Source organism: Apteryx rowi, unplaced genomic scaffold (genome assembly GCF_003343035.1).
Source record: "Apteryx rowi isolate R43461 unplaced genomic scaffold, aptRow1 scaffold_1053, whole genome shotgun sequence".
Lineage (NCBI taxonomy): Eukaryota > Metazoa > Chordata > Aves > Apterygiformes > Apterygidae > Apteryx > Apteryx rowi.
In genome coordinates this window covers 67,745-81,274 of record NW_020447257.1, presented here as the reverse complement: position 1 = coordinate 81,274, position 13,530 = coordinate 67,745, and positions in this window count along the sequence as shown.

Sequence of the window (13,530 nt, the reverse complement as noted above, 5' to 3'; positions counted from 1 at the left end):
TGAATAAAATGTTCGAAAACGTACGAAACAGGCCACGGCGCGAGGAAACGCCTGCCCAGGCGGATTCGGAGAAGGCCCCGAGGAGCCGCGGCGGTGCCTCTCCACCTCCTCTCCCAGCGCCCCAGGCATCCTCCACAGCCCCACGGACAACTTTGGTGCCTTTTCATCGCCGAATCGGGGAGCTGGCGAGGAAAGGGAGAGGTTGGCAGCCTGGCTGGCAGCATCGCGGTTCCCAAAGTTCGGCTTTTAGCCTAAATTTGGCTCCTTTAGGCCGGGAGGGAGGGTTCGGGTTGTTGCTCCGTCCGCGGGGTGGGGGGTCTGAAGGCTGCCTGAGCCGGGGGGAGCCCAAAGCAAGAAAGGCGAAGCGGCGCCGCYGCTCGAGAGAGCGTCTCCTGGGCTAATTTCCTGCCAAATTTTGGAGACACAATTAAGGAGGCCGGCAGTTTGAGACGTTTCATTTTCCCACTTCAAACTGGATTATAATCCTAATTTGATCGCGCCTGCTAATGGTCCATTAGCCACCCTCCACTTCTCCTCAGGTCAGCCGGCAGCCCCACGGCGGGGAGGCAGCAGAGAAACGGCAGGGCTCACATCATTACACGTTATTGCTTCGACGGCACTAAAACCGGAGAGAAAAACGGCATCCCACTCGCCGCTAGGATATTTCTCCGACGGGGTTTCGGGTTCGTTATCCTGATCACGGTCACCATTTGTCGAGAGGCGCTAATTCGCTCGGTCCCCGTCGAGAAAAAAAAAACAACAAAACCAAACCAAACCGCGTCTCCTTCCGTGGGCTGATTTCATTTTACGCGGCCCGGTGCATCGTCTTCACCACCAAATGAGATCCTACGGCCCCGGGCGGGCTAGAAATCAAAGCTGGTGGGTTATTCGCCCCGCAAGCCCGGGGGAATCGCCTGCCTTTCATTCTGGGCTCACTGCAGTCACTCAAAATAACCCCGGATTATTTCAGGATGGGCTAAAGACGGCTCCAAAGAGCTATCAGGACTTCACAGGGCTACGAACGGAGCAGTAACATGTCTTATATAAGTCAGCGTCTRTAAATTACGTATAACAGAGGCCTATAGGGTCACAAATTTTGCAGGAAGGGTGAAAGCAAGCGATTTTTCCCTCTTTCTAGGAGAAAAACTAGGAGCCGTTTCGGGGCATAGGGGCGAAGAAGTTCATTTCCAAGCCAGGTCGGCTTTTCTGCTGCTTCGCTCTCCGATGCAGACGCCCAGGTGCAATTTGGGGCAGCGCTCTTGGTCCTGAGCTTAAATTTAAGCCTGGGAACACCCTTACAGGTGCATTTCTTCATGAGGGCTGAAAAGCGGTGCCATCRCCGCACCGGGCCAAGCTTTGGCTTTGCAGCCGCGAGGCTCGCTGCGGCCTCCGCGCCGCGCATGCCTGCCGTAAATCACGGAGACGTTGCTCAGCCGGCACGTCGGATGGAGCTTTCTCCCCGAGACGCAGCCAGATTTCGATCAGCCCAGCGTGTCGTCGTGACAAACATCATTCCAGCGGGAACTTGGAGCATCCCCTTTTCCTCGCTCGCTGTCGATAAGTCTTTGGAGATGTTAGGGCAGTGATTTATAATAATTTCTGGCTGTTTGGGGCTTGCAATACAACGGAGACCTCCGAGTGCCTTGTAAATCAGAAAACAGGACGATCTTCCCACCCTCATTACTATTCCACAAGAGCAATCTAAGACAAGGAGCCATAAAGCTGTCTTCAGTACTCAGTTGTTTCAGCCGGATTTGGTGCCAGGCAAAAAATATTTAGGTCTTCAGAGACTGTATAATTTGAATGGGATAGATAAGTAGAGGCAGGCATAAAGCACTGATCTTGATATCAAAGGGCTGCAGGATCACCGAGCTTGCATCTTATTTTGCAAAACAGAGATGAAAAGCGGGCGAGTGAGGAATGGCTGCTCGGGAAAGGCAATTAAAGCCGCGCGCATTCACCGCGCCAACCCGCTCCCTTCGCCCCCACGCTTTTGCTGGATCCCACCAGCCCCATCAGCTCCAGGTGTATTGTAACCCCCATCAGTGCTGAAAATGTTCGACTGACCAATATTTCCCAATTATTCCCTCTGTTGCGCAGGAATTTCTTCGGACACCTTGCTCCGAGCGTCCCACGGGGATGCGGAGAGTTTGATGTTTCACAGCTCCAGCGGAGCCCTCGTTCCTCCGCTCCGAGCACCCGATCAGCACGGCACGATCCCTCCGCTGCGTTCRGTAACTCTTGTTCGGCTGCAGCATCCTTCAGACAAGTGTCCAGGCCTGGATTTCTCCTCTGCAAATGCAGCAGCTACTTCTTCCCTGSAGAGTTTTTCCAGAGGTTAATTATCATCCCTGTTAAAAGCAGAGGCCTGATTTCCCATTTGAATTGGTTCAGCTTCCACATCTCGCCATTGGGTCTTGCCATGTTTTTCATGGGTAAATTAAAAAATGTCCGCGCCCAGCCTTTTCTCCCCAGCAAAGCATCTCTCCGCCGTACCAGGTCACCCCCAGATCATCTTTCCGGTCCRCCGGCCCCGTCACCTGCTTGGAGCGCCCATTCCCTTGTGGCGATGGGGGACGTGGAGCACACAGGAGGCGAACCGGCGGTGCTGCGACCTTCGGCGCCGCTTCCCAAGGCGCTGCCAGCAGCGGCCTCATCCCTCGGAGCCTTTTCCCTTCCTGCCACGACCATCCGGCTTCTCACCGCAGCTGAGTTTTTCCCATCTCCGGCCTCAAATTGAGGCCATCACCCTCCGGTGACTGCAGACCGAGGATGCAGTTGTCCACCTCGCCACCCATCTGGAAGAGGAATCCGAGCCTCGAGCACCTTAAACCCTTGATGAAACCTGTTTTTCCATGTCCCCATTGCAAGCCAGGTCGCGCGCAGCTGGGAAACCTCCCCGGAAATTCAACGTTCTCGGGGTCCCCGGATTCGGGAGTCACACCATGGCAGAGCAATCGCATCTGCGCCGAGACCGGGGAGAGGGTGCCTCGGCAGGGCGAGTGTTTCTCCGTGCGCTCGAAGTCGGAGTTGTAAATATATAATTACAGCAAACTAATCAGCGCTTATTCAAGGAATACGCTAACGGTTCCTTCAGAAAAGTGACAAGAGTCCTTGGAGCAAGTTTACTAAAATATTAAACATTTGGCAAGAGCAGTGACATCTATAACTTGTAATATTTACATTTTTACATAACAGGCTTCGGGAGAAAACAAATTACCTAAAAATATAGCGTTTTATTCTCAGCCATTTGACTACTTCGCCATAAATAATTCAATTCTCTTTCCAAGATTGCATTATTGCTGGTGTCGAATTTCTCTAAGAAAAGTGTGACAGGATACGAGGGGAAATGAATGCGTGCAGCTCTCCACGCGCGCCAGATGAAATCGTCTGAAATATAGATAAGAGAAAAGCCGAGTAAATTATTAAACAAGAGATGTTAAAAACAACACAAGGTTTTACGACGCGGCCGCGGTCGCGGCTTCGCTCCCAAGACGGGAGTTTTGCGCTCGGAGCCRGCGCTGCGGCGGGTTAGAGGGAGACGCTGCCCTCCCCGAATCGCCAACTCGCTTCCCGAACGCAGAGAATATTTGGGCGGAGGTTAAGGGTTTCTCCAAGTTTTAGCTAAACCTGAGCCCGTGGAGGGTTTCTCTGAAGGCCGATCCCAAGTGATTTGCCTTGGGCTTAGGATACCCACAGAGTAACTACTGCTTTTTAATATGTTCTCATCTTTACCTCCGTACATGTTTTCCGCAGAAAAATCAACCATGTGAAGCCTAAATAGTCTCCGACACACACGTAATCTAATGTACAGCCCCACCAATTTGACAACTACTAATAGATAAGTACACGTGAGGATATAATTAAAGACTTTATCACTAATCCATAGGCCCAGGAAGGATGTATTAAGAACAAGGGATCAATGTTGGAAAGGCTCGATATCCCCAGAGGTTTCCCATGCAAGATTAAACTCCGGTTTAATCTTTGAACTCCTCTCTTTTGCAGGACCAATATATCTGAGAGCTGATGTATCGGTGACAAGCAAAAACAAACCCAAAATAGAGGATTTCAGTGTGTCACTACCCATCAGTTGCAAGAGGAGAGGTCAGAGGTGGGCAGGAAGCGGTTTTCCTGCCCCTCGAATATTTTCTCATCCCATACTGAGACAAACATCTCAGAAACTGTCCTGCGCTCTTAGTTTTTTTTTCATTTTGCTGGAGCGTCTTGCCCAAAAGGGCTAAAAATCCGCTTCTGGGATAGCCCTGTCCGAGGGCTAAAAAGCCCAATATTCACTAAACTGCAGCTATTTTTTTGGTCTTCTCTTCCTGAAGAGTTTTGCAAGGTTTTGCTTCACGATTTCAAAGCAATCTGGACGTTTCCAGAGCAATTCCTCGTCTCCCTAAAACCGCTCAGCTCAAGCGGGCTCCAGGGCAGCGTGGCTCCCAGCACGGCCGCCGACTCCGCATGGGAGTTTTTTCCTGGACCGCAGTGCAAATTATGCTAGGAAAACCCCCAGCTTTGTATTTTTGACTTGTCCCCTTCTCGCAAAGCCATCTTGCAAGACCGGACGCCCAAAAGACGTGTTGCATCCCAAAGCCAGGCAGAGGATCAGGCAACCAGGGTTGAAACTGCCCCCAAAACCATGGGGGGGTTTTTTGAGCCGAGCCTTGGGCTGCTGTGTGGTTTTGAACAGCCGCCGTGCTCGTTCCTGCGCTGACCGAATGTGGGTTAATCGTGTCTCGGCGAGCCGGGAAAGCACTTTGGGGTCCTTCCGGCTGAAAGTGCTGGATAAATGGAAGGTTATATCATTTTTATTAGAAAATCCCCACTTGCCAGCTTACTGCTTTTTAATGTTTCATTTCGAGCCGTGATAAGTCCGCGGCTTGTTCTCGCCGCTCCTGCAGGGTCTCCTGGCTGCGCTACCGGCATGCTCTGAAATGCAAAGTTTCCAGTAGGTTTGTATCAACTGATCGGAGCTGTTAGCGATGGGAAAAGTCAAAGGCCCGGCTAAATAATCCCCAAATTACCCCGTGCACGAACGCTGCAGAAAAGCGGTGGATCGACTGATGGAACAAGCCAGGGTAAAGCAACGTGAGCCCCCAGCCCACGTTGCGCTTGCGCATCCGCGGGAGCCGTGGGCAAGGACGCGGGGCAAACGCCGAGCGCGGAAACGACGCAGAAACGACAGATTTGGTCCTCGCCGTCGCCTGTCGATTTTGGGGTGAACCCCAGGTGATTTTTAACCTCAGCTGCTCTGCCGCCTCCTCTCCCCACCTCGTTTCAGCAGCCGCTGGCCCGGCTTCAGACAGGGGCTGCGCGGGGAGCAACGGGGAGATGGTCACAACTCTTTAAAGATGCAAATTGAGAATCAGCCATCATAACAAGAGAGTTCTGTTAATTCTCTTATGAGTATGCAGATTTCGGCGCTGACTTTTGCGAGGCTTGTTTGTTTTATTTAGCAATAAATTTAATACGGGCTCCCTGAAGCAAAGAGACAGATGGACTATAAACTTTGAATTTTGAGTAGCTTTACTTACTTAGGTTGGTGTCAGTTTTGATCTCTCCTGAAATTATAACTATGAAAGTTTGCCTAGATTGAATTCAGCTTTTTTTATAGCCTCCGCTACGACTGTGTGCCTTTGCATTAGAATTACAAGTGGCCATTTGATTAGCCAGCTTTTAATTTTTGCGCAGGTTCCCCAGAAGTTGCCTAAATACCATCTAAATGATTCATACCGCTTGCTGCTACAGTTATCTCAAAGGTTTGCAGATGGATGTGAGAAAACCAGCGCCTTACGTATTCCTCCTCCACGTGCAAAGGAAAGCAAAATAAGTTTTACACATCCTTTGGGATGCAAAAGATCTCCAAGTCCGGGTCCGGAAACCTGGGGCTAAAATAAAATGATGCCATGGAGAAAACGGGGCAAGCAGTGTTTGTTCCTGGAAAGATCATGGAGCCATGAGGCAGCACAAAGGACTTTATCTCCTGTTTTTTTTATCCATCAGCAATAAAAAATCAGGTTGGTGCAACCTGAGGTCCCCGAGAAGCAGGTGATCTCCACCCTCGTGTTGTCCACACGTGGCCGGGTGAAGCCACGACCTGAGCTACCACCGCGACGGCCCCCGACATCCTTTCCGTCACCACTGCTGCAAATCCGCAGGGTGTGAAAAAGCTGACATTTAATTTCCCGGATGTAAAAGCTGCAGCCTGAGGTCAGTGGAAAAGCAGATTTTATGGACACGTTCTGGACACTTGGTGACTTTCAAAGGAAGCTCCCGGGAGCCATGCGGCGCTCTGACCTCAGCGGCAGCGTCCCGGCCACGCCGGCTCCCACCGTGGCTAATTCACCGTTGCCGCCGCCATGCACAAATAAGGAAGGAAATTAAATTAGAAAAACAACAACGGCCGCATCAATTTTGAGCTGCCGCCTGGGAAGGGGAGGAAAAAATCAATGTTTGTCAAATGAAAAAGGGCAGAAGCAAGGTGTCGCGAACAGCGGAGGATAAAACTGTAATTAAAACTAGAAGCCGGCTTGGCACCTGGCTCAAAGTCCTCGGGACTGCGGCGGGAGAAGTTTTTAATTTTCTCCCGGACAGCGGGGACAAGGACCGGCTCAGGGACCTGCGCGACCAGGCCACCCTCCTCCTCCTCTTCCTCGCTGAGCGAAGCACATCTTCTTCCGCCCGACAGCCTCCTTTCATCGGCTTGGAGCAAAACGGACCTTGGCTCCGTCGCTAGCCCTTCCCAATAAGCAGACATTATCCGATGCTAAATTGCAATTGAATTACTATGGATTAACATATTACCRGCACATTAAAGTCTAATGAGTGGCCCGTGATTAATGCCATTAGGAGGAATACCAAAAGAACTAATGATGATTAGCCACTTAAAGTTAAGTGTTGAGAGTTTCATTATCGATGACTCCTTGGTTTCGCGCGTAACTCTTGTTCCCTGACGGCGTTCGCCGCCGAGGTCGGCTCCGGAGGAGGCTGCGAGCGCTCGGCGATGGCACAGGAGGAAGAGGCTGACGAAGAGCGGGGTAAAGGCAAGAGGTTCCCGGAAAAGCTGCACGGAGGAGGTACTATATTTCTCCTCTTTTAAAGATGAGATCAAGGGGAAATGGCAACACAGTTTCTCGGAAGCACCTTGTGATGTTTTAGCGCCTTTGGGAACGTCACTTTGAAGGAAGCTCATTATAATTTTCAGCGGCTCCCAAGAACCTGGTCTTTCCGTTCGGAGAAAAAAAGTTTTTCCTCTGATCTGTTGCTTGCAGTGCCTCRGGACGGCCGTGCAATTGGATTCACGGCTCCTCTCCTCCACATGACGTGGATCAGGGCAGTCGATGCCGGGACGACACTCGGGCTGGGCTTTAACTTGGAAAAAGGTTTGGCAGAAGGCGCTTGGAGTCCAGGTAGAAGGAAGACGCAGTCGATACGAGCTCAAACTCCCTTGCAATATATCCCAGAGGCTGTGATCTCCGGGGGAAATTGTGCCCCATATACACAAGATGACTTTTAAGCACCCCCAGAAACGGGTTTTTTTAAGCACTTTGCCCTCTCTATAAGGAAAATCACTCTGCGGCTGCTCTAGCTTTGGAGAACAAGGTATCAGAAAGTCTTATTTGCATTGACGTGTCTTTTGAAAAACTGTATTTAGTTAAAAAAGGCCACGAAGCCAAAAGGCTCGTCATCTCGCTGCCGAACCGACAGGAACACTTTAGCTCATCGGCGTTGCATCCAGCCGGGTGTTTCGGTGCTTTTAGAAGCATTTTCTCTTGACGGGATCGCATTTTTATTTAGAAAAAAAAGAACAAATGACTTCATATCCCATTTTATTATTTTTGAATGTTGCAGGATTTGTTCTATTTGAAGTCTTACATCCTCATTTCCTGTCAGTACTATTAAAATTGATTTCCGCCATGAGCAAGAGAAAGATAATACAAAATGGGTTCCTGTGAGAGAGCGCTGTATCCCCACCGGAGCCATTACAAACTCTCTTATATTATTTTAACTTTCTTTTATTAGTGATTCTCTTTGGAAAAGGGCAACTTCTCTCGTGGTCGATTACGGGCCGTACGTGTCTCCCCAAGAAGTCAGTGAGGACTGTTTAACCGCTTATGTTTCCATCGCAGGAATGCGAGGGGAGCAAGGGATCAAAATAGCTCTTGTTTACCGCCGCTGCCACCCTCTCGGGTGTATTTATAGAGCGTAATCAGATCCCCTCTCTGCCTTCATTTTGCTTTTTCGGSCCCCCCCCCGGCGAGATCGGCTCTGCATCCTCCAGGCGCCCCAGATCCCTTCCCTGCACCTGTCCCGGGTTGTATTTAGCTCCCACGAACCGACGTGACCACGGTCAAAGCGCCCGACGCACCCGTGGTTTTCCTCTCCTGGGGTCTCCGGCCGAAGCTCCTTGGTTTATAAACCCTTTGCGTTTCCGCACAAGCCATTTTTAATCTTCTTGCTTTTCTTCCAGGCCTCCAAGTCATCCAAACCTCCTTCCCGGCGAGGATCCGAACCGGGGCAAGCTGGATTCCCTTTCCAAATCCTCCTCCTGCCCTTCACGGGGGCCTCCGAGCCCTTTGCTCTTGGGCAGGGCTTTGCAACGGGGGAAAGGAAGGGTTTTATTTTGTGAGACGCTTTGTAACACGACCGCAAGCTGCCAGGCCCTCGCGTCACATGTGTAGTCACGGCACATTTGCAAACCTGTTAAATAAATTAAACTCTTGAATCCACGTTGCAAGAAAGCCCCGGTCACCGCTGAGCATCTCCTGCTTTGCTGCCTGTTCTTCCGTCTGTTATTACTTCTCCTTTTCCAGGGATACRCTCACCGGAGATTTCACAGAGTTTAAGAGCAGCCCCTCCAGAGCCATCAGGAGGTCCACGTGGGGTGGACGGAGCTCCTACACCGCCTCCCGGCGATTGAATTTCGGGGAGGACGAGAAAACAGTCCCGCCAGTGAGGCTGAAGACACCGACACCACGGCGGAGGCGCGCTCGGCTTCCCCGGCCCTTGGCTCCCAGCCGGCAGGGAACCACCACGGGAAGCAACCCGAGGGCCCTCACTGCCYGCTCCCCTGCCAGCTACCTGCCATCTAGTGGCGTCCCCATCACAAGGCTTAAATGCCTTTACAAGAGAGTAATTTAACGCCATTCCCGGCTTAAGCTCCATATCTACCGGGCGTGAAATTAGTTCCAGCAAGCTGCAAATTTGCTGCTAATAAAAATATTTAGCAATTCACTAGTCTTTAAATCAGGAGCAGAATATTTTCTTACTTGCATCAATGCTTGTTTCTTCCAATTCTAATATTTGATAATCAAGCTCGAATCGCGGCGCTGAAGCTGCAAAACGGCAAGTTTTACGACTGTGCAAAGAGTTTTAAATCAATTCCCCCAGCTCTTCTAACTCCGCAGCCTGATTCCAGTGAGCAGCTTTCCCGGGCTTTAAGGCCAGAGGAAACGATTAGATCATCTCGTCTGACCTCTTACATTTCACAGGCCGTTAAATTTCACCCAGATACCGCCACACCGAATGCAGCAATTTGGGTCAGACAGCGACGTTTCGGTCCTCCAGAGGCTGCATGGTTGCGTGCCGCAAGCAAGGAGCGGGAGAGGCAGCAGCCGCCAGCGTTCGCGGCCCTGCTGCGCCGGGTCAGCGGTGGCGTGGGACGTTCCCAGAAGATCCTGTGCGGCCATCCACGCTTTGGGTCGGAAAAGCAGGATAAAAACACGGCGGGCTGAGTTTTCCTCTTCTCATGCATCTTGCCACCTCCAACAGGCACCATGTTGCGGGGCACCTGGGGCGTTGTGGATCAGCAGGTGACGCCCGCGGGAGACCCAAATTCGCCTCCTTTCCAGGCCAAACGGCTTTTCCTGGAGCACCGTTTTACAAGTGAGCTCTGATCTATCCAATCCTGCCTTGCAGGCGCTGGATAAAGGTGACCTCTCCATCCTCCTGGGCCGGTGTTTAATTAGCCTCATCGCTAGGAAACTGCCGCTCTCTGCAAAGCTCAATTTGTGCAATTTTGACATCTAGTCGCAGGATCTTGTTTATGCCTTCGCCAGAAACGCTGCAACCCCCCCACTCCCTACCCGGTGATGAAGCCACCTTCACCAATTTGTTAACTGAATTATTTGTTTCCAAATAATTGGAAACCTGTACGAGGTGTCGGTGGACTGTGAGCATTTGACAGCATTCGGCCGAGTCCAGTCCTCTTTATTCACCACATAAAGTGCTGCATCGCTTGAGAGCCTTGCCTGTAAATGCTTCATACCACCTAGATTATTGATAAAAATATTAAATCATGTCAGGCCTGGAATCAGGCATCATCATATCATTAACAACCGCCAGCGTGCCGATTTTTAATCTGTTTGATGTGCCTCCTGCCTTTTCTGTCCGGCGCAAGGTTTTGGAGGCGAACGCCCCACAGTGCTCAGTCCAAAGCCTGGGAGAAACCACGATCTACAACACCAGATGTCCCAGCATCACTGTTATCCTGTGCAAAAGTACTACAAGCACGCAAAGCTCCTCCAAAAGTCATGCAGTGGTTTCTCTTTTCCTCTCAGATCCTCCTGTATTACGGAGCGGAAATTTCCTATTCGGTCCACAGTATCACGCGGGATGGATATGTCCTCTGGTTTGCTCTAACTGCAGAGCGGGAATACGTAGTGAGCGTTGCTATTCCCTCTGCATCGTCATCTTTAATTTTGCCATCTGCACTGACAGCTAAGTACCTGGCCTAAGTTCTTATTTGTGTCCACAATCAATTTTTTTTTAAAAAATGCTTTCTTATTTGCTTTAACTTTATTGCATCGATTTCTGCTGCTTCCCTACATTTTTTAACTTATATTCGTCGTTCTGCTTTTTCAGTTGTGGTGCAACTCTGACGCAAGCAGTAAATGACAGCAAATCCTAACGGGTAAAAGCTGGAAAAAATCCTCATTCTAGGTCAGCGATGATTTCCTCTTCAGCCATAAAATTTAATCTCGAAATTCAACTGCCCAGTGCTGGAGCAATCCTGTAGGACAAGTCCATCTCACCCTGCCAAAGCCTTGCTGATGTTGGGGGAGGCTGAGATGAAAAAAGGGTGTTTAGGCCTAAAAGCAAGGTGTGTTTAGTCGCAGGAAGGTTGAAGAGATCCCTGAGGAAGGTCGTGCTTGGAAATATCCCACCAAACACATCACGCCTCTTCCAAACGCGGTCGCTCACTCCTTTAGGCTAGTCCTAAGGAGGAACAGAGAGTGTTTCACTTCCCCAGCGCAACAGCGTTGCCTGCCCGGCCTCGTCCTCCTGACCCCGATGCTGTTTCTCACAACGCCGACAGGCTTTCTCCTCATCGCAGTTTCCCATCACTTCTCCAATCGCTCTAAGCCTTCGGCCTCACGCCTTAGGCAGTACCACGAAGGGATCAAGGAGATGGTAAATACCGAAGGACTTGCTCGGCACGGGAGCAGTTTAAAGATGCAAATATAAAAGCTGCAGATAAAGTGCACAAAAAGGAATCAGTAAAGGAAAAACCCCGTTGGCTAACGGACAAAAATTATAATTTTTATAGACACGGAAAGGAGAGTCAAAGGAGGAAGATGAATGGTAGAAATGGAGCGGTTCTTTGGAAACAGAGCCATGAAGAGGATACAAGGGTGTTGCAAACTATTGGGGGACAAAACACGCAAAGAAAGTGGAAAAAAGAGAAAAACAGGGAGGTTCTCAAATGACAAGAGCAGCGTGTGAATAAAAGGAAGGTGACAATAGAGACAAGGACAAAAACATCCATCGACACCCGGGGTGACACCAAGGATGGATCCAGCGAGAGCATCTCCTGCCCGTCGCCCCGGTCCATCCCAGCACGCAAGCTCCTGACTCTGCTTCCTAACGGCGGATTCAGGCAACGTGGGTGAAATCCTTTACGGGAGATCACACAGTGGAAATCAAGCAGGATCGGAGAGCAGATTTATCGGTCATGATCGCCAAAGAGGGGGAAAGAGAACGGCTGAGACGACTGAATTGCTAAAAGTCTCCCAAACCTCCACCTGATCCTGAATCCACAAAAAAAAACACGCTGCAGATGGCAAGACCCAGAGGGTCAGAAAATCAAGGTGTCCTCTGAACCTGCTGAGAAATGAGTCCCCGAAAAGGGCTTCTGGGGTGCAAGAGACGCAGTGGCATGGACTGACTTAGCAGGCGGGTTTTTGCTGAGGAAACCGCTCTCACGGGGTTAATGGCACGAGGTGGTGCAGGAAGGAGTTTGCTATCAAACATATGCTTTTAAAATGCTGGCAGCCGGTTCTTCCTTCATGCCAAGTAAAGGCAGGTGTCAGAGACAGTTTGTGCTTTGCTTGATGAACTGGTTGATGTCACGCTTGCAACTTTTATTCCAGCTCAGGAAAAAGCAGGTCGATGCCACACAGTATAATTAATTGTCATTTTATTCCTCCCATTGAAAGAAGTGACAGAAATAAAACACCGATTAAACAGCAGTTACGTGACATTTTATGCAATCAAAGTATCATCAGAATTAAAGTGCTTTAGAGGAAAAGCTGAATATATGAACGTATTTACTTTTCTCAGGTTAACCGGTAGACAAGATAGCTGTGACAGTGAGGAGTACCAACGTAAAGTCACCCGTCAAACTATAAAGCTCAGGTAAGCATTTGATGGGCGAAGTGTGACAGCGATTGGAAGGAAAAAGGATTTAACCTGTCGCCCAGCACAAGAGTGAGCTGAAAATGGAAACCTCCCTCGTCCTGACGTTAAAAGATGCTTGGTGCATCAACAAACCCGCTCTGCTTGGCTCTGAGGCCCTGGGCCTCCGGCGTGGCTACCGGCATGCATCTCAACGGAGGTCGAAGGAGAGAGAGCCCACACCGTCCACCTGGCTTTTGCCACTGCACAAGAAGGAGGATAAAGTGGAGGGCAGGAAAGCAGAGCGCGGAAAGAGCACAGCCGCCTTGCTGGGGGGACGGGACTGGGAAAGGGCTGCTAAATTTCAGGTCAGGCTCTACAGTTAGGACGCAGATTTGGGGCGTGCGCTTAGCTGAAATGACTGAGGTGCTTAGGGAAAGGGCGTGTTGGGCATCAACGTCCCCCCGTAAAAGTCCTATTTCCTGATCCCTGGCGGGTCTGCGGGATGGAGACCTCTCCTAAACGGAGATGCTACCTGCCACGGGGCGGGTCGGTAGTTTGAGGATGACAGGGCAGCAGCGGGGAGCCGGTCGGCAGTAGCGAGAAGCGCTGGGTGAATTGAACACCCTCCCGCGTGGGTTGGACGCTGATCCGTTTTGGGGGGGGGGGGGGAACCCTCCCCGGGAGCACATCCCAGGCCCAGCTGGGGGCTGTCCCGCAGCCGCCGGGGTACCCAGCCCCGGGAGGGGCAGCGGTTGGAGCAGGGCTGGGAGGGAGCTGCCGCCGGTAAGGCCGGTAAGGGAGAGAGGAGGGAGGAGGGGGGCACCGCTCCCGGAGCCCCGCGGCGCGCCACCACCGCGAGCGGCGCGGGAAAACCACCCCCTGGGCCCCGCCCCCCGCGGGCCGCGCCCC